Source organism: Schistocerca gregaria, chromosome 2 (genome assembly GCF_023897955.1).
Source record: "Schistocerca gregaria isolate iqSchGreg1 chromosome 2, iqSchGreg1.2, whole genome shotgun sequence".
Taxonomy (NCBI): Eukaryota; Metazoa; Arthropoda; class Insecta; order Orthoptera; family Acrididae; genus Schistocerca; species Schistocerca gregaria.
Genome location: NC_064921.1, coordinates 419,078,964 through 419,101,191, shown reverse-complemented (window position 1 = coordinate 419,101,191; position 22,228 = coordinate 419,078,964).

Below are 22,228 nucleotides of genomic sequence, written 5' to 3'. Positions count from 1 at the left end.
CGTTCTTGATCGTCCACTCTTATTATTCCCTCTTGGTTGTTGTACATATTGTATATGACCCGTCTCTCCCTATAGCTTACCCCTACTTTTTTCAGAATCTTGAACAGCTTGCACCATTTTATATTGTCGAACGCTTTTTCCAGGTCGACAAATCCTATGAACGTGTCTTGATTTTTCTTTAGCCTTGCTTCCATTATTAGCAATAACGTCTGAATTGCCTCTCTTGTGCCTTTACTTTTCCTAAAGCCAAACTGATAGTCACCTAGCGCATTCTCAATTTTCTTTTCCATTCTTCTGTATATTATTCTTGTAAGCAGCTTCGATGCATGAGCTGTTAAGCTGATTGTGCGATAATTCTCGCACTTGTCAGCTCTTGCCGTCTTCGGAATTGTGTGGATGATGCTTTTCCGGAAGTCAGATGGTATGTCAGCAGACTCTTATATTCTACACACCAACGTGAATAGTCGTTTTGTTGCCACTTCCCCTAATGATTTTAGAAAATATTAGAACTACTTAAACCTAACTAATCTAAGGACATGACACACATCCATGCCCGAGGCAGGATTCGAACATGCGACTGTAGCAGACGCACAGTTCCAGACTGATGTGCCTAGAACCACTTGGCCACCGCGGCCGGTGATGGCAGGGTCGAGTGTGGCGCAGACCACACAAAGCCATGGACCCAAATCATCACCAAGGCACTGTGGGAGCTACCTGGTGGTGGCTCCATAATGGAGTGAGGTTTTACATGTAATGGGCTAGGTCCTCTGGTCCGATAGAACCAATCATTGATTGGAAACGGTTATGTTCGGCTACTTGAAGGCCATATGCTGACATTCATGGACTCTCTGTTCCAAAACAACGATGGAATTTTTACAGATGACAATTCGGCATGCCATCGGGCCACATTATTCGCTACTGGTTTGAAGAACATTCTGGACAAGTCGAGCGAATGATTTGGCCACCCAGATTGACCAACAAGAATCCCATGGAACAACGACTTGAGCCTATGCCACATCGAGCTGCCTTATTACGTCGGGCCAAAGAAGGTGCAATACGATAACAGGAGGTATCCCATGACTTGGGTCACCTCAGTGTACTTTCAACTGACTTATCCAGTTTGATGTAGCAACATTTTAATTTTTTTTCCTTTTTTGTATCTATCTTTCCCTTACAGTCCATCTTTAATTTCACCATCATTTGCCTTCATCGATGTTGGCTCTTTGGGCTTTCTATTTCACATTATCAACGCTTCCGTCCCCTGGCAATAAGGCTGTTTCATGCCCACCTGCTTCTGTGAAGGTTGGTACGCCAACAGCCACCCATGGAACATTCAGCCGGATCTCGCAATTCGCCACCTGTCTTATCAGTGCTACGTTCTATCTGATGTGTACTCGTCTATCTTGGGTAACAGGAACATAAGTAAATGCAAAATTTCCTATTCAGATCTTGAAGCTCCTTGGAACTAAAATGTCTTTCATAAAAATAAAAATTAAGATCATGATGAATCGAGAGTTTACTCCAAGGTTTTGTCACTATGTATGTAAAAATTAGTATTAAAATAAGACTTCTTCTTAAACTAAAGAGTTCAACAGTGCCAGATGGTGTTTGCGCTGTAAACACGACCACTTGCTCTTCAGGTGCTCGGTGGGAATTTAGATTAGACTAATGCTAATTCTGTCACCCCAGGTGAAGTACAATTGGTTACTTGAAAAATCAGCTGCCGCACACATAGGAACCAGTATTTGATAAACAGTTTTTAATGTTGCTGAGCAAGTCATACAATAATTTTTAAATGGACACACAGCCATTTGACTGTAGTGTTTATTTATTACGGCCCAGGTTTCAGCCTTTAATGCCATTTGTTAATGAGAGAAACTCAATCACTTGAAAATGGCATAAAAGGCTGAAACTCCGGACGTAATTAAATAAACAACAGTACAGTCAAATGGCTGTGTATTCATCTAAAAAAAAAAGTATTTGATAACATGCTGAATTCGTCAGGAGCCTAGCTTATTATTTATGGTTGGAGGACCTGGGCATTTCAACTGAATAATTTATTTTAAAGGTTGCTGAATGATATAGGTTTCTGCCAGACTGTATCGTTTAGTTGGCATGGTTGCGCTATTTGTCTTTTTCTTGTGTTCAGTGGCGCCACTCTGTTTCGTAAGCGTTGCCTGTCCGCTAGTGGCAGCAGCGGCGCTTATCGATATGTAGTTCTGCTGTCCTATCTCTGGGGCGACCTCGGTTTTCTTCCGTGCCGTGTGAGTGCGGAGTTCGGTTGGGGACGCAGGAGCAGCGTGGTCCGCGCAGATCGACAACACGCCGGGACCGCTGGCAGCGTGTATGGACTGCCGGATCGAAGGGCAGTGGTCACGAGGGTGCACGACCGCGTCGAAACCGGACCCTGCATGTTTAAGTTGAGTGCATTGCTATTCGCGTAGAGAAACCTTGACCATTGTGAAATCCCGCGATTCTCCAGTGACTTGGGTTCGTGTTGCTGCTCGTAGTCTCGCCGAGGCGAAAAGCAGCGAGTGGAGTACCTGGGGAAGGCGGATCTGGTAAGCCTTCCTGACCTTCTAATTACTATTTACTATTTTTAGCTTCTTAGATTGTGAAGTTCATCCAGCGGTATTTTTTTGTCTTGTGGCCCCTAACTCCCCAGTTGCCGGCCCTGGGGGTTAGTGTATGTAACGGCAGTGTACATTTCCTCGCCTTGCCGCCGCTGTCCGGTGAGTCGTGTAAGTTTTGATAGCTTCTTGATTGTAGGGTGGGTGCCGTATTTCTACCTTAGTGGTAGTCATTCGTCTTTGTTCCGGGCGCTCTAAGCACAGTATTCTGCGGGCGGAGCCCAGACCGTCGGTTCCGGCTTTGGCGTAATTTCACATCTTGCAATTGTGTTCTTTGGATGTCAGGTAGCCTCACAGAGATTATCATTAGTCGCTCGTTAGACCGCCACTAGTTACCATCTTGTGATCTGAAAGCAACTCTTGGCTGCCTTTCTCCTGGTCGCGATAGTGTTTTTGGTGCGACCCACTCAGAGGTCGATTTATGGAGCACCGTCTGTCACTGGCCCTTGCGTTTTATTTTATTATTGTATTATTAAGTTACCATCATTTGTCTCACCCGTTTGCTTATCTGTTGTTTTTTTAATTAACTTTTGCTGTTCCATTCGCCTTTTGACAGTATATTTGTTATATTTTTATGATTGCCATTTTGGAGTTAAAGGCCTACAGACGTTATTGTGGTTACTTGCCTTAAAATTCTGATTGCGGCCACATTCGGCTGTTTTCCTAAATTATTTGCTATCTGTATTTTATGTATGTTTGCTTAATTTTTTTATAGTTGCCATTCTGGCGTTAAAAGGCCTTCAGCAGTGATTGTGTAATTTGCGTTAAAATTCCGATTGCGACCACATTGTCTTCAAAATTATTGGTTGCCTGTATTTAAAGTATTTGTCAAATTTTAAATAATTGCCATTTTTCGCGTTAAAGGCCTTCAGCCGTGATTGTGGCTACGTGCCTTTAGAGTTTGATTGTGACCTCAGTGGCTTGTTTTCAAAAATTATTTATTAAAATAAATGAGTGAAATTTCAAAGGAAACCAATAGTAATTGATTCGAGCCCCGTCCACAATCCTAACCCACTCCTGCCTTCCTTAATTACCAGGTTTCATTTTTAATTATATGTAGAAAAAGAGTTTGAGTCCGAACAAAGCACACAAGAGATCAATAAATAAAGGAAGGAACGGAAACAATCATTACCAGACGGGTGAACTCGAATGAATTAACACAATACTAAAACGAAACATGAGTTGTTATTGCAGAAGGTCGACTTTGAAACTAGACTTAGACTGCTGAAAGCATGCATACTAGTGCATGAAACGTGTAGGGCAAGGTTTTCAAGCTGAAAGTATAAAATGAGGATAAACACGTCTCCCATTACTATATCGTGATTTCCGAAGCTGAGAATGCACAGGGCAAGTGCGGCCTTACCATGACTGCGGTTGAGATCGCTGCTGACGAGTCACCGTCCACCGTACCGCAGTGACTGCTAACTTTTACTAGTGTGAGCCGATGAGATGCGATCGTGAACTACAGAGTCTCATCTCCTGATTATCAGTCGTGGATATGAGTCAGTAGAAAATAGAACTTTGAATATTTGGCAGAAGCCCGAAGTCCAGAAAAGTGCGCGTGCGTGCAGAACTCGAAACAGAATGAATATCCGAATCACACTGCGAAATAATATAGAAAAACTCTCTTAATTTTGATAGCCTTCCTTCAGACCTCGGAAAGGCATCTTTATAGCCAATCGCAGAGAGGGCCTAAGTGCCCCTCCAATCAGCCATCTGGAAGTCCGTTACCTAGATCCCATCACGCAAAACAAGTATCCGCCAAGGAGACTGCAGTTTTATGGAAACGAGAAACATTTGTCGCTCAGTTCCTATTGCCAGAGTTGTTTCGTAGGAAATTCTTGAGATTTTGTAGAGCTTCGCAGTGTATTCATAAGGAAAGGAAAGAGTTTGGAAATATCGAAGATCCACATGCGACCATACATTTAGTTTGTCTAAAGGTGTCCGGAGACTAAAACACAGCGGGATAATGGGAAATGGACAACTGTGGACCCCACCCGTTCCATCACTGGTTTCCTATTCTGCTACATAGGACGCCAGTCGACCGTTCCACTGCCCATTTTTCGAGATACCTGAAGGATAATCCCTAAAAGGCTTTCTTGGGTGCCCGGGCAGTCTGCTAACGTCAAACATCCTCTTTGAGCGACAGGCAGCTACTCAAGAGCGGGTAAAACGTTCCACCTGCTACTGTCCATAGCAACGAGGACTTCCATGATCCAGACCAGATACATTAAAGGGAAAAGCAACTATAAGACTAAAGTGTTAGAATACGTACAGAGAGATGAGGTAATAAGTGACAATTATTGTACTAAAGGAAAAAGAAACGTAAAAAAGTTACCAATATCAGCATGTACACACTTCGTTCAACATGTAAGCTTCACTATAGATATTCGGATTTAGGTATGATATGTTCGATATGCCTGTCACCTTGGCGATGATGTGGCGCAGATGAATAGCGAAATTCAGCATGACCCGCTGAAGTGTCGGAACATCGATGCTCAGCAATTTGTTGTACACCTTGTCTTTAATAAAGCCGCACAAAAAGGAGTCGCATGCGTTCAGACCCAGAGAATATGGCGGCCAATCGATGCCCATGCTGGTGGTCTCTGGGTACCCCAGAGCCAGAATGCGGTTCCCAAAGTGCTCCTCCAGCACATCACTTTCTTGCTTCAATGGGGTCGAGCTTCCGTCTTGCATGAAGCACATCTTGAAGAAATCAGGGTCACTTTGGATAATGGGGATAAAATCATCTTCCAAAACCTTCACGTACCGTTCGGTACTCACCGTGCCATCAAGGAATATCGCACCGATTATTCCGCGACTGGACATTGCACACCATATGATCACCCATTGATGGTAAAGAGATTTCTCGATCGCGGAATGCGGTTTCTCAGTCTCCCAAATACGCCAATTTTGGTTATTGACGAACCCATCCAAATGAAAGTGGGCTTAATCGCTAAACCAAACCATACTAATTTCCATCATGCCTTACGACCAACCGTGCAGTTTTAACGTCCTAACGTAAACCGTTCAGACGTTACGATGGTTTTATGTCATATAGTTCAATAATTGTCACCCTGCGGCCTGACGACTAATGTAATCAACGCGAGGTGCAGGTCAAAAGTCGACAAATAAAAACCGAATCACAAAGTAAATGAAGCAAGAGGCTCTTGCATGCAAATCCAGTATGCATCTAGGATAAAGTGTGAGGCGAAAGGCCAGTGGCGGGCAGCCGCTTCACAACAAGACGGCCCTATCAGGAAAACCAAACTAACTGAGCCACCAGGCTACAAAGATCATTGAGCATGTGCAAAGGTGGTTTAAAACCTACCACAACCAAAGTCATGCACAACTTGAGAAGACACACTTAAGTGCCTCACGTAAGGTTTCGCAGCAAAGTGCTCAGCAAAATTTGTTTGTTCTACTTCTTTTTGCCTATGTAGGAATATTTATGTCACCAATCAAATTTTCTGTTAGCAACTGTCACTGAGTAAAGTTCATTTGTTGTTGCCTGCAAAAACCATGTTCTTCGAAGTCATAAATATTCTCTGATCTTATCAAGTGTGTCTTCTATTACACACCAAAACTTAGGTTGGTTCCCCGGTCACATACCTAGGATGACCTACCAGCAGACATCTGTAGTGACATTTTTTGGAAGAAGGCCTCTGGTTACTCTTTGTCTCTTGGTGGCTTGAGGTCTCCTTCAACAGATCCATCGCGAACTTATCAGAATATACTAGTGAAGGAAGCAGAGTGTGGAATATTGTGTAGGAAACATCGTGTACTCATGAGTATTGTAGTTTTCACAAATCCATACGCTAATAGTAATTACTGCAACTGACACTGTTAATTATGGCTGATAGTCAATGGAATGGCTTCCATGGTAAATGTTATTAGTGTCTGTCAACTGAATATGAGACTGATGTGATATTAACTGTGTTTTCGAGTGCACTGAAATCTGCTCTAACTAAAGTCAATTTTTTAAAAACCGACATTGGTGCTATATACCGCCAACCCATGTTCCATGGTGAATGCCATCAAAAACAGTTTAATGGAACCACGCTTAATACAAAAAGTTTAAAACGTGAGAAATCCGCTGCTCAGTCCGGAACCGCGAGACTGCTACGTTCGCAGGTTCGAATCCTGCCTCGGGCATGGATGTGTGTGATGTCCTTATGTTAGTTAGGTTTAAGTAGTTCTAAGTTCTAGGTGACTGATGGCCACAGATGTTAAGTCCCATAGTGCTCAGAGCCATTTGAACCATTTTTTGAATCCGCTGCTGTAAGAGACTGGAAACGTACAGAAACTGAAAACTCATTGCTCTGAGAATCTGAACTATCTTGGTAAGACGTAACACGATACATGGAGACCGTTCGGTTAATGCTGGTCAAGCAATCGAGCAGTGTCACACCTGAACTGGCTCTAAAGTGTACAGTTATACAAGATTAACAACTGTTTTTCAGTTTCAGTTGAGTGCTTGAAATACGCTTGGGAACAATAATATGCAGTAATGAGTTTGTTTTATTAGCCTTCTTGTTGCAGACGTGATTTAACGCCCACGTAATATCAGCAATGCCACCGGTTAAACTGTTGCAATAGGTACAGACGCTTTGTTAGACAGTTTGTTATGAACTTTAATCTTTTAATATACGGGGTGTTCAAACAGTCTCTCCGCAGTGCCGTATGATAATTAGCCGCGTGTGCCGTATGATTGTTCACCTGCCTGGGTTACTTTCCTTCAAGTGCACTCTCCCAACATTCCACTGTTTCGTTTGTCTCAGCCAGCGTCAGTAGTATCGTCGGTGTGTGTCGTTACGTGTTGACGTGAACATTTAAGCTTAGTTCCTTTGTTCGTTTCGTTTTTGTCACTGTTAAAATGCTAACTCTTGAAGAACGTGTGTGTTTAGTCGAAAAAGTGTTCAAAGCTGGCGGTAAATACACAGTTTCAGTTCGTCAAAGATTTATTTCAGTTTTCCCGGAGACAACACTCCCACATCCCGATACTGTGCGAGATTTGATTAACAAATTTCGAAGTACGGGTTCAGTGACAGATGCACCGAGAAGTTCAAAATGGTTCAAATAGCTCTGAGCACTATGGGACTTAACATCTGTGGTCATCAGTCCCCTAGAACTTAGAACTACTTAAACCTAACTAACCTAAGGACGTCACACACATCCATGCCCGAGGCAGAATTCGAAGCCGCGCGCTTCCGGACTGAGCGCCTAGAACCGCTAGACCACCGCGGCCGGGCACCGAGAAGTGGTCGTCCTAGCGTTTTGTCCGAGGATAAACTACCCGATATTTCCGATAAAATGTCCATGAGTCCGAACAAGTCAGTAAGAAAACTCGCTCTGGAAATCGATGTTAGTGACGGAACGGCCCACACAGCTGTAAGCAAAAAATCTAAACTTTTCCCATACAAAGTGACAGTCGTGTACGACGAACTGAGAAATACCGATCATGGCAAGAGACTACACTGGTAAGGCCTTGTTTCATTTATCCTGGTACATGAACTCGCAAAATTCTCGGATGTGTACTGCAAATCCATTGTGTATTCATGAGGAACCACTTCATTCTGTGAAAATAGGAGTTAGGATTGCAATTTCTAGACGTCGGATTGTGGGCCCCATATTTTTCAACGTAACAATAAACGCACAACGATACTGTAGTGATATTCTGTACCCTTTCATAGGAGAACTTGTGTTAGGTGAAATACTGAAAGGTTACTTTCAACAAGATGGTGCAACCGCGCATACAGCTCGCGTTTCAATGTCACTCCTTGCTGATGTTTTTGGTGATCGCATAATTTCATAAGGACTTTGGCTTCCACGATCGACTGACCTAACACCACCTGACTTTTTCTTCCGGGGTGCAGTGAAAGCAACTGTCTATAAAAACCGTCCAAAATCCATCGGTGAATTGAAAACTGCAATATCCATTTTCATTGTTTCTGTTACAGAAGAAATGCTATTCTTGTGTTTGGAAACATGATTAGACGAATTGAATTGTGTATTCAACAACAGGGGGACACTTTCAACATTTGATGTGAAAATTTGTAAGTAAAAATGAGTATTCAATAAATTAATAACTTGTATTTCGCTGTGGCATACGACACGCGCGGCTAACAATCATAACGGCACTGCGGACAGACTTTTTGAACGCCCCGTATAACGCATTAGTCCAAAAAGTTTGGAGGTTAGATTAATAAAAGATAGAGAACATTTAAGATGGCGGTTTTAATGCTTCAAGTGTTCTACATGGGTACAATGCACAGAGTGTTCGTATAAGCATGTTAAACTGTCGGAAAAGGCCTTCTTTGGGATGGTATTCGACCCGCAGACGTCACATCTGCGCCTTCTTCGTTCTTCACGAACCACCAGAGACCCGTTCTTCATTTTCTCGTTTTGTGGTCGGCATCTATTGATAAAACCATGCTTCGCTATTCGCGATGATTTTTTTTTCCAGAAAAGGATTATTCGTGTATTTCATTTCAATCAAGTCTCGGCAAGCGTCCCCGTGTTTTTGTTTGCCTGTGAACGCATACGGGAAAAGAAATGAAACACACATTTTTGTTCTTCAAACCATTCTGGAGACTGTCTTGAACACTTGATCTAGGGATATTGCTCCATTGCGATTCGTCATACTACAACGTTGACGTACTGCAGCCGCCCGTCTACTACTTAATACTGCTCCCTCACAGGTGACAGATTGAAAGACCGTAGGTCCTAGCTACTGCGCTAACATCGCATAGATGTCAGGAATAAAATCAGTTTCGGAACTTTCTGGATTGCAGTGTATAGACCAGGAACAGAGGAAGCATTGGAAAATTACTTTGACTCGTGTGCATGCACTTGTTTTTCTGAGTTTTCTACGGTTCCGTATCTCAGTCGGCAAACACGGAACCCTTATAGCAGCACCTTGCTGTACGTCTGTCTGTCTGTATGTATGTCCAACTCCTGCAAGCTTTTTCTCCTCAGGAACGGGTAGACTTCTAAGGTTGAAAATTATGTCAGATACTAAGGTCGATAGGCTCTTGGCGGAGTACAAACTTGAACTTCTAAGTCAATTCACTCAAAAGATATCACCTGAACCGTTGCGCGATCGAGAGGTCGCGCCGCGGCCTGTAGGTTGTCTTTACTTCGGAGGGCGTGAGCGTCGCGGAGACCGGAGGCCAGGGGAGTAACAGTGAGACCGGGAAGGTGAAACAGTTCGCTCGCGTTGAGGCGGCCGAGTTGGAAACTGTCAGCGAGGTTAGGAGTTTGCCAGCAATCGATGGCTGGTACAAGTTCAGCAGTAAACCGTCACCGGCTCTGGCTATAGCAGCGATACCAGGAAGAGACACTCAGGCAGGTTCCCGGATTGCCAACCATTATTACCCCCGATGCGGCCGGCGGCAGACTTTTGCATTTGTGAGGCGCGCCCCGAGGGAAGGAACGTGTTGTGTGCTTCGGTACCGATCGGAGCTGGAGGCGGACGGCGGATCGTCGATGTGTTAAGTCGTGTGTCGGCTCCATGTTGTCCTTGCTGGACCATTGGATGGATAGGTATGTCGAGATTCCGATTTGATTTCTCGAATGCGAATGCATTGGTAATAACCACAGCTATAATTGCCGTTTCTTGTACCAGTACTGTGACTGTTTAGTTCGGTAGTTTACTGGTAGTTTGTTCGAGGTTCACGTCCAGTTCTATTTCAGATTCCTGGTTAGTGGTCCCACTTCTGTCTCTAGGCAAGAAAGTTGTGCGTGCACTCCCGTAAAACTACTCAGTTTCTTTCTTTATTTAATGCTCCAATCTGAGTATTATTTGCCAAGTTCGCTCTCAGCTTCCTATTTGGCTGCTTTAAGACGTTGGATTGGTGGTGGCGCGCATTTATATCGAGTGTGTTCATTTCATATGGCACGTCCCATATGTACTATTACAGGACCGCACAGTTTCATCGATTGTCTTATATTACCAAGTTCGACTGTGTTTTGTTGTTGTTTATAGGGGTGGAGCCGCTTAATCTTAATAATTAAATCTCTTTCAGTGATGACTTTACTTCGCGTTTGCTACTACTGTCTTACACGTTGCTGTAATGTTCTTCAAAGGGGTATATTCTATTTGCTGTTAGGGGTTCGTTAGCCACCGAACGCGTTGGCTTGGGGTTTAGTGCTCCGCTCCTCGTGCCGGTTGTCTGCTCACCCGTCGCCCACGTGGCGGGGTGTGATTGGCAGTCAAACTCCCTGCTCGGCAGCTTCATTAGGAAGTAAGTTACATAGATTTGACTCCAGTTAACTCATTAAAAGTAATTTATACTTGAGGTATGAATTAAAAAACGCCTTCAGTCACAGCTTTTGATGTTTTATTAAGTACACGATGCCTTTCGGACCCTGTGGGTCCATCATCAGATCTAATTTGTCTTAATATATGCTTTATTTTTTTCTCTTGAGTCAGGTGAAATGCATATTCCTATCACGAACAGGTTTTACATTAGGTTGTGAATTTCGTAATTCAAACCATGTACAAAAACATCTGAGAAGTGTTTACAAACATGTGTATACAAATGTGCATCTTGAATGAAGTGACATGTACCAGAAGGATGGAGAACAGAATGACTGTTGGTGTTAAAACGTTTAAAACGCTTTTCTTAGATTATGTGGTAAGCTTACACTGTCCATCTTTTACACCATTTCGCACGTCTTTTCCGCGTTTTTTAATTCGTACGTCCAGTGTATCAAATAGCCACGTTCGAAGGTGCAAAATATCGAAAAATATGTCAAATATATTTACTTGTTTTTCTTGTGGCTGTTATTTTGTCTGCCATGCGGCGGCGTTCTCTCTGGCCCAATTCATGTACTAAATTATGTATTTCTCTGTTAATTGGGCTACCATTTGTAGCGGATCCAAGTCAGCGCTCGACAGAACGGCCAGCTGGGTGTAGGTGGTCATGTATCACTTAACCTTTCCAAGCCCACTACGCCTTGCCAAGACGGGGGTGTATAGGATGTCGATATATTTATTTGTGTATTAATCATTATACTCCTACTGCAGCTCTCCTTTTAATTTTATTTCTAGCTCATGTAAATTGTTGAAGTGTTAACCGACTAATATGTCAACAGAGTGATTATTAGAGTCATTTACTTAAATGTGTTTATTCAGGTGTGTGTGGCCAACTGAATAATTATTAATGTTATATATTTTATGCAGTGTTGGTTTTTGAACAGGCCAAACACCAAGAGACTTAAGACCAGCTAATTTTATGGAGGTTCTCACTGATTATTTGTACCATTCGGGATGCAAATATCTAACATCAGTTTTATCTCTCTTGCATGCTTTGCGCACTTCCGATATCCTCCGGTATGACAATTTTCTTATATGGTGCTCATTTGAGGTGCATACTTCGATTTTGGACTGTAAATCTTGAAGTTTCTTTTGAGAAATAATGTTTAGCTGTTTTGTTGTATTGTTCCTCTTTTCATCATTGTATCGTGATCTGTTTGCTATAAAGCAATATGGGACAGTTTTATGATTGTAAATTATTGTTTCTTAGTAATCAATACAACTGGAGGTGTTTTTCCAACAGATGTTAAATAAATCTAACTTAATGTGTTCTGTTAAAATGAAGAGAAAGTTCACGACATTGTCCTTCCTACCGCAGATAGCCAGTACTGCTTAACACCGCCATTTATGTCACATGTCGCAAACTCACTCATGAAAACCTTAGCGTATTTCCCGTTGACCCAGGATCGTGAAATTTGGCAAGAAACAAAGTCTTACAGTAAAAGTTAAGGAAAAAATCCAAAAATTGTTACTTTATAATTGTAACCAACGAAAAATCTTTTTTGATCGTTTGTTATCCGACTGTCTGTCCGTCCGTTTGTTACGATCTTTTTTTCTCAGGAACGAGGAGAGGCACCAAGTCTAAATTTGTCACTTACTAAGGTTTATAGTTTCTTAGGGGGGGGGGAGGGGTGTAATGAAGGTGTGCTTGTAAGTCAATGCAATCGAAAGAAACGGCCATTTACGCCACGTATTTTCATGCAAACTCAGTCAGAATCCATGGGATACTTACAATTGATCTAGAATGTTGCAATTTGGCAATAAGCAAGGTTTCACTAAAGAAATAGAGGAAAAAACTAAAAAATGGTTAATTTGTCATTGTATCACAAGATTCTTTTTCTTATCGGTAGCAGGTACATAGCACGTAGAAATGGAGATTCTCGATTCCTGGAATGGATGAACAATCTATGTACATAATTAAGTTTGCATGGAACCATTGCTGCGCGACCTCTATACGCATAGCTCAGTATTTCAGAGCAGCATTTGCACCCAAAATTCTCAGATGTTTGTTGAACGTCTTCCAATTCCTGTCTTCCCTTACAATTTTTACTCTCCACAGCTCCCTCTAATACCACGCAAATTATTCCCCGACGTCTTGACGCATGTTCTGTCACCCCATCGCCTCCCCTTGTCAGTGATCTTCATAGATTACTTCGTTTGACTATTCTGCGGACAATCATTCAGTATTTTATCAGCACAACATCTTTCTGTAGCATAACATCTAAAACGCATCGATGCTTTCCTATTCCAGTTTTTCCACATTTCGTTATTCACAAAAGCACATTCTCGGTAATTTATTCCTCAGATTAAGGGATATGCTTGATACTAGCAGACATCTAACTGATGGTCATCTAACAATTTTCTTTTTCTGCCACGCGGGGTAACCGCGCGGTCCGAGCCGTCTTGTCGCGATCATTCAGGCTCCCACCGTCGGGGGTTCGAACAATGGGTGTGTGTGTTGTTCTTACCGTAAGTTAGTTTAAGTTAGATTAAGTTGTGTGTAAGCTTATGGACCGATGACCTCAGCAGTTTGGTCACATAAGACCTTACCACAAATTTCAAAAAAAAATTCTTTTCCGTTTACGTTGGTATTGTTCTTGTACTGTGCCATGTCATGTTTAGTTTTCGAATGCATGTACGTCACACTGCTCAGCCCAAATTTCAGCCATATGACCTACTGTAGAGCGACCGATTCAGTCATTAGTTTTTCTTCGTATTGGGTGCATAACTCTTTTGCCTACCGTAGTTTGATAGTTCGCAACAGTATGTGGTCTGTGAGATGATCTTGCGTGCACATATTCTCAGTTAGAAGGTCTCTCTCCTACGTTGGGCAATATCATGTCAGAGTCAGACCTGGTGGCACATAGTCAGGAGAAGCGGGGTCATTTCTCTGTCCCGTCATCCTGGCTTGCTTACGCACCAAGTTTCTCGTCGTGGGTGTCATGGATAAAATACAAATAAACTAAAACCACGGTTCGTATTGCTTCACGTTGAGGCATCTTTTAAAGAGGTGCCTAAAATTTCCGTTGAATGATATTATAAAACAGAACTAAATACAAGCAACCATTTGCATTAAATAAATTTGATTTCTTCATCGGTTTCGGGCACTTTGTACCTTTCCTCAGAAGGTTATACCTACTGCATTATTTGCAATGGGTGTAACCTTCTGAAGAAGGGCACTGAGTGCCCGAAACCGGTAAAGAAATTAAATTTCTTTTATGCAACTAGTTGCTTATTATTTCGTTATAAACTACAGTTGTTAAGAATGGATGAAATACAAAAAAAGAACTGAAGATATAAACAAAATACCTTTCTTAGTTTTCCACTTAATTATGGAAACAGTCAGCGAAGGGTTATTTGGCAAAAGGTCGAGCTACTCAAGTTATATACCCTGCGCAGCAGAATTCAATGACCACTTTTTCGAAACCGTGTAATCATCTCCTATTCCGACACATAAAGCTGAAATTTGGTTCAAAGATGCCTACAATCTTCCTCTGAGCGTGATCCAAAGCAGCTAAGGGTTCACGTACTTTTTCATCACTCCTTTTTTCCACTCCTTTGGCGTGATCACGGTTGGGGGAGGGGGATAAGGGGGGAGCAACATTAAGATGTGTGTGAATAAAACGGCGTAGGGTTCCTCTAAGATCCCTCATTTCAGCAGTACCCTCGGTGCCACTCACGCACCTTAGTTGAGAACGGTACAAATGTACCTGTCACCTTCCCCTAGCGCCTGAATTAAGACCAACACCGGCTGAGAGATGTCGGAGGGGCTGCCTAACCCTCAGGTGCTAGAGAACCGCAAAGCAGAATGTTTGTCGAATTTTCTCAGAGATACATTTGTAACGTGCCAAGTAAAGCGTGAGACTGGCACCGAGGATGCTATTGAACTGGTTGGACTTAGAAAAAACCTTTTCCGTGATATTCACGCACATCTTAATGTTGCACCCTTCCCCCGTGATAACGTCATAGGAGGGATGAAAGGGCTATGAAGCCTTGTGCTTATGATCATGTTAACGTTTCGTCGAATGATTTATGACAGTCCTTAGTGATTTCAAATCTGTGTAGAACACAAATTGAGATTTCGCTACACTCCAAAGGGGTCAGATCACATGCACAGAGCAGAATTGAAACGCCGAGGAGGAGCAGCAGTGCCAAGAACATCGACATGTTGCTCGCCACCTTATGAACTGTCGTCTTAGACCTTGAGAAGTGTGGGAAGCAAAGGCCCGAGCGAACGGGTGGGATCACTGAAATCCGTTATGACGCCCTCTGAATTATTTTCGTGTCGACTCCGAGCTGCGGCGTGTCTGAAATGTTTTTCTCGGATATCCATAAGAAAACAGCGTGATTTCAAGGTTCTTTGTCCTGGTTGTGACCTCCGGCGTCTGACTTGAGGCGTCTAAAGAACGGGTGAAATGAGAGTAACAAGGGGTGTGACCACCATCCGATTGTGCAACACAACGGCTGCGTTGTGCAGCACTTCTGAACTGTGGCCTTCATTTGTTTATTCATTTCTTTCTTTCATGTATAGAAACCTTGCTCTTTGAAGCCTTGCCGAGCCCGAGGATGACTTCGCAGGGCGCCACGCTCATTGTCCGTTACGAAGGAAGTTTGTAGACATCTTGTAGAGTAATTTCAAACTGAAGATGGGTACTTCGGGGCTTCAACAAACTGATCCTCTAATTCTGTTGCACATTATGTACCGAGTTAAGCGTGGCTCCCAAACAGCAATTTCGATAGTAACCTTTCAACAGATCCTGTTACTATCTTCGCCTTCACTGACGACAGCAATGTCATTAGCGAATCTCGTCGTTGGTATATTTTCATGCTGAATTTTAACTCCAGTCTCGAACTTCCTTTTGTTGTCATCGTACATTTTTTCATGTGTTGATTGAGATGAATTGTCGAAAGACTACTTCCCTTCTTAATCCGAGCAACTTTTGGTTTTGAACTTCCATTCTTATTGTTCTTTCTTTGTTCTTGTATTCGTTGTACATCACCCGTATTTCACAGCAGCTTAATCCTATTTTTGGCAAAATTTCGAACATTTTGCACCATTTTCCATTGTCAAACGCTTTTTCTAGGTCGGCAGATGTTATGAATGTGTCTTGATTGTTAAATTTCTTCCTTCAGTTATCAGCCGCTATGCCTCTGGTGCCTTTACCTTTCCTAAAGCCAAACTGATCGTCATTTAACACATCCTTGATTTTCTTCTCCATTCTTCTGTGCGTTATTCTTGTCTCCAAGTTGAATCCATGAGCTGTTAAGCTGACCGATGATTCCCCTACTTATCTGCCCTTGCTAACTTAGAAACTGTGTGGAAGAGATTTTTCCGAAAGTCTGATGTTACGTCGCCAGAATCATATATTCCACACATTAATCTGAATAGTCATTTGGTTGCCATTTTTCTCAACGATTTTAGAAATTCCAGTGGAAATCTATCTATACCTTGCACCTCATTTGACCTCAGAACTTCCAGAGCTCTTTTTCAATTCCAATCTTCCTTATCGACTACAATTTCTATCAACAGACAAGTTCTTCCCCTAATAGAGGCCTTAATTGTACTCGTTCCACATATCCTCTCTTTCCCCTGCCTTTAACAGTGGAATTACCATTGAACTACTAATGTTAGCAGCCTTGCTTTCACTTTCGCCGAAGTTGTTTGACTTTTCTATACGCCGAGAAAGTTTTTCCGATGATCATTTCTTTTCCGATTTCTTCACATATGCCCTGCAGCCATTTATCCTTGGCTGCCCCGAACTTCCTGCGTATTTCGTGTATGTTAAGTGATTTATATTTTGTCTTCACTTATCATTTTTATACTTCTTTTTTTCGTTGATAAATTGAAGTATTCCTTCTGTTAGTCAAGGTTTCTTCGCAGTTACCTTCCTTGTACTTATATTTCATAGTGAAACATCCGTGACTGATCTTTTAAGAGATGTCCTCTTTTCTTCAACTGAACTTCCTTATCGCATGATCCACATCCTTAGCGGAGTTCAAACGGACCTCATCGTTCCTCAGTACTTCAGTGTCACGCTCTTTCCGCACTGGTTCTTCCGGAGACGATTCTCTTAAACTATAATATACTCTTCATTATTACTAAATTGTGATCTGAGTCTGCTTCTGTTCATGGATACGCCTTAGTATCCAGTACCTGATTTCAGATTAGATTGGGAAAAAATCCGTTATACAGGAGCACACGATTACACTGACTTGCTATAAACCATAAAAAATTATCCATTAGCACAGATAGCTTAAGACACGTATTTATTTCGAATCTACTCAGTGACCAATTTTCGTGTTGGCATTAAAAGGGGTGTAACTTATCAACAGAGTGGCATATTATGATTTCAGTATACTATTCAGCTCCAGATCTTAAGCGCAGAAACATGACTAGTGTTTGTAAACATTGTGACGGTTTTCTTTTCTTTTTTGAGAATGCTTGCCTAAAACTGGCTAAACTAAGCTTGATGTACTGAAGTATGTGTACACTGAAATTTAATTTTACCACAGTAGTCGTAATCACTCGTTATTGGAAATGTTTTAAAATATTTTATACGTTTGACAATCTTTACGACTACTACACTTCCTGAACTGAACATTGCAGCTAAACATATCAGTTAATGCGTAATATTGTAACTGGTAATGCGTCATCCACCTCTGGATGCATCCCTCCACCATGCTCCTATACGCATCCATATTGTTGTTATGTGTCTTCTAAAGTCATCTAGCTATCTTCCGCCTTGGTTGTTTCATATTATGAGAATCCAGGAGAGGACTTACTGATTACATCATCTATCCATTCACTTGACTATGTCGACTGCCCATCTACATTACATATTCATTACAGTCAAAATCATAGCTTCATTTCCAGTCTGCTTCCTGCGGTGGTGATGGTGCTAAGTTCCTATGGGACCAAACTGCTGAGTTCATCGGCGCGGCTTGCTTCCTGCTCCATTTTTTTTTATATTTTCTCCTAGTAGTGGCAAATGTATCGCAACATTGCCTCTTGAGCAGTCCTCAATTCTGGAGTGATTTTCGTATTAAAAGTCCCATCTAAGAAACATAAGACACTTTCTTCTTCAGACACATCCAAAGCTTGGTTTTGAAAGTCCTTCCTAGTTCTCCAAAATTCTCCTCAACATTTTTTCTTCTGTTGATTTATTTTACCGTTCACATTCTGTAACTACTCAAATACAGACATTCAATAACAACTTATATAAGATCATTGTGAATTCAAACTATTATCTTTTCAGGGTGTTGGTTTTCATCATTTTAAACATGTCTTTAATAAACATTTGAGACTTTCGCACCTCACTGAAGAATGTTTTCATATCCGAAGCTCCTATAATAAATGAAGGAAGAAAGGTTGATTAAGGTTTAACGTACCGTCGACGACAAGGTCATTCGACATAGTGCACAAACACGTGTAACAGAAGGGCGGGCCAGGAAATCGTCTGTGACTTTACGAAGAAATCATTTCGACACTCGACTTGAGCTATTTAGAGAAATCACGGAAAGTATAACTTTTGATTGTATGGGATCTGTATTAACATTCCCCCGGAAATGCAATAAATAGGTGGATGTTACACGCTGAGAAACCGAGTGTCCTACAGGTCTGGAGCGTGGAACATTCCGCAAAATGGAGGCCCCTTTCAATCTCAGCAGTGTTGGTAACACTTTTCACACGCTTACGCGTTGTCTTCGTGACATTACATCTCAGGAAGATCAGGCCTGGCAACAACCCTAAACACAGATAACATTCATGGACTCTGATGGCCATTCTATCTACCACAGACAATTATAGTTTTAATGATTTACATACCTGACAATGGTGTGTGGATGTAGGAAGATGACTATGTCTTCAGTGTGCTTCTTTTTTTTTTTTGTCAGGTAGTACACTGACGACATAACAGATACTTTTACGCTTCCTTGGGGAACACCAAGTCTTAATATCGTTTCTGCGGATTGTTCGCCGTCCAGAGTACCGGAACTGTTAGTGGAAAGTAGCAACAGCTCTACGCTTAATTCTTCACGTTCTGTTTCACAGGCAGCGGGATAGCGTGGAATAGCGTCGAAGAGCCCGTGGGACAAGAGACTTTGACGGCGAGGACAGAACAGCCGCTGTCACCGCCTGCGCCTCCTACCGGGGACGTCGCGACGCTCCCATTGTGCGTCGCTAAGTCGCTTTCCAAGAAAGCGTCTGTATGGCATTGTCTAGCACCGGGCCATCGACACTCAATGACTCTCTTACGTGAGGCTGTTGCTGTCCGCCAAGATGAGAATGTTAATGGTTCAGTAAAATTCTGCTAAAAGGGCATATCTCTTAAGAGTAAGAACCAGTCTCTAACACATTCAGCCGGCCGCGGTGGCCGAGCGGTTCTAGGCGTTATAGTCTGGAACCGCGCGACCGCTACGGTCGCAGGTTCGAATCCTACCTCAGGCATGGACGTGTGTGATGTCCTTAGGTTAGTTAGGTTTAAGTATTTCTAAGTTCTACAGGAGTGGGGACTGATGACCTCAGAAGTTAAGTCCCATAGTGCTCAGAGCCATTTCAACCATTTTTTGAACACATTCAGTCGCGACACTCTGTGTTGTAAAAACTATCTGACCTTTTGACCTAGACTAGCGCTCCAAATGGATAGAAAGCTGCCTGTCTCTTGACTTCATTTATGCCGCAAAAATAATGTTTGTTTTTAATTCTTTTTCTACGTAATTTACGAAATGTTATGTGTCTGAAACCAAAGTGCTGGTACGAGGACGTTCAGTATTTAATGCAACATAATTTTTCTCTCTGCCAATTTCCGTTGAAAAAATACAAAATTTGTAGTGGGACATAGTGGGAAATTCTCGCTTCAGCCCCAATAATTTCATGAAATGTCAGTATGTAGCGGCGGTATACATAGCCTTCCAAATTTCTGTAAAGGAGGTCTGTTCCCAGAAAGGAGATGTCGTTGAGTATCTTTTGTCGGAGACCCAGAGCACTACAGATATTCATGGATGACTGCAGAATGTCTACGAGGGCTGGAAATGAACAAAATCACGTTGAGTCGTTGGGTGAGGCGTCTATCATTGTAACAATGTAGAAACTGCCCGATCTCTGGGCACCCTGTCATTTTCAACGCAAAACTGCAACAAGTAAGCGCTGTGAAAGTGAATTTCAAACAACGCGTTGCTGAGAAATTCAGGAAAGATAAAACACACACACACACACACACACACACACACACACACACACACACACACACAAGATGACCGACGCCAGATGTTTTCGTCAGCTCTTGTTCGTGAACGGATCTATTATACTCTTCGACTGTTGTATTTTGTTTCCGAGGAATTGTGTCGACTTTATGTAATGATTGCTTCAAAAGTGTCGACATTTTCTTGGGACTTTTTATCTTTCTGGAATTGCTTATAATTATGTGTTTTCCGATCTCCATCCAAGATTAGGGTCCTATTAGGCTCCACTAAGGATAATCTTGGTTTGTGTAAGGCGCGTTACTATCGTATTTCTTGCACTTGCGGCATGTTACAGTACTTAATTTTATTAGTTCTGTTGAACGGACTGTTTCTAACTATCTTCTGAGGCCGCACAAGAGGTTAAGGTGGAGGAATGTCGTGTGCTGACTGGGGCACGTCCACAGAAGAGAAATACCACAGCCGCTGAAGGGGCAGATTTTCGTTCACTTAGTGTTGATCCACATAATGTTACTTTAACCTCGGAATAGGGCAATGCTGCAGTTGTTCTGGACAAGCAGGATTACGTTCAAAAGATGTAGTGTTTAGTGCCTGTTTCAACGTTTTTTAGGATCGGTGATGACCCCACTAAACGTGTTGAGAGAAAGAATAGCAGCCTACCGAAGAAAAGTTACTTGTCACGGGAGACTATCAAGAGTCTTAATACTTATCACGATGTTCCCGTCGGCCGTAGGTTATATGGCCTTCCGAAGACAGAAAAAGAAGGTTTTCTTCATCATGAGATTGTAACATTGGTGCTCCGACATACCGTGTAACAAAACATTTTGCAAATTTGTTGAATCGACTAGTAGGTCGGTGTGAACATCATATAAAGAACTCTGTGGATATCTTACGTCGATTAGAGGGAATGCGTTTGAATGTCTCTGATAATCTAGGAAGTTTTGATGTGGTCTCTCTCTCTCTCTCTCTCTCTCTCTCTCTCTCTCTCTCTCTCCCTCTCCCTCCCTCCCTCCCTCTCTCTCTCTCTCTCTCTTTTTACTAGCTTTCCGATAACTGATTCATTACGGTGAACTGACGTTAGGTTTGGTGTTGAACTAACGAACCTATTTCGATATGTGTTGACTAACACTTACTTTTTATTCAATGACCGACTATGAGCAGATAGATGGAACTGCAATGGGAAGCCTGTTGTCGCCTATTATAGTAATTTATTTATGAAAGTCGTCGAGGAACGTGCCTTGGGGTCTGCGGCTTTGAAACCTGCGTGAATTAACACGTATGTTAGAGCGCCTGAATTCAATCGACCCGAAGATTTGTTTCACGATGGGTGTGGAAAAGGGTGGTTGTCTTTCCTTCCTTAATATGTTCGTCAGGAGGAAGAGTGATGGTGCGTTGGGACAGCCTGTTTATAGGAAGTCTATTCACACTGACTTCTATCTACAGGCTGATAGTTGTCCTCATTCGATGCAGAATGAAGGGGTACATCATACCTTGGTTCACAGGTCCTACATCGTTTCAGAGCCTGAGAGTTTTCAGCTGACCCATCTTGAGGGCACTTTTCGTCAGAACGGATTTAGTGAAAGACAGATCAGACGTGCTTTGCTCTATTGATCAACCGTGCAGTGGGAAGTGACGAAAATATCGGATTGACACTAACGTCTACGGCCTTCCCGCCTCAGGGAGGGAGCATTTCAAACACGACTGGTCGTATTTTGAGGAAATATGCTGTGGAATGTGTTTCCAGACCTCCGTCTATGATTAGGGTCCTGTTGGTCTAGGTCAAATAGAGCTTGGTCTAGGGGTAGCGTCTTTGATTCATAATCAAAACGTCTTCGGTCCCGGGTTCGATCCCCGCCACTGCCTAAATTTTGATAAATAATCAGCATTGGCGGCCGAAGACTTCCGGCATAAGAAGTCAGCCTCATTCTGCCAACGGCCTTGTCAAAGAGAAGCGGATAGAGGTTCAGGGCACTCTCTTGTCCTAGGGGTGGGAAATTGCCCCTAAAGGCGGAAGAATCAGCAATGATCAACGACATGAGGATGCAAAAGACAATGGAAACCACTGCAAGGGAAACCACTG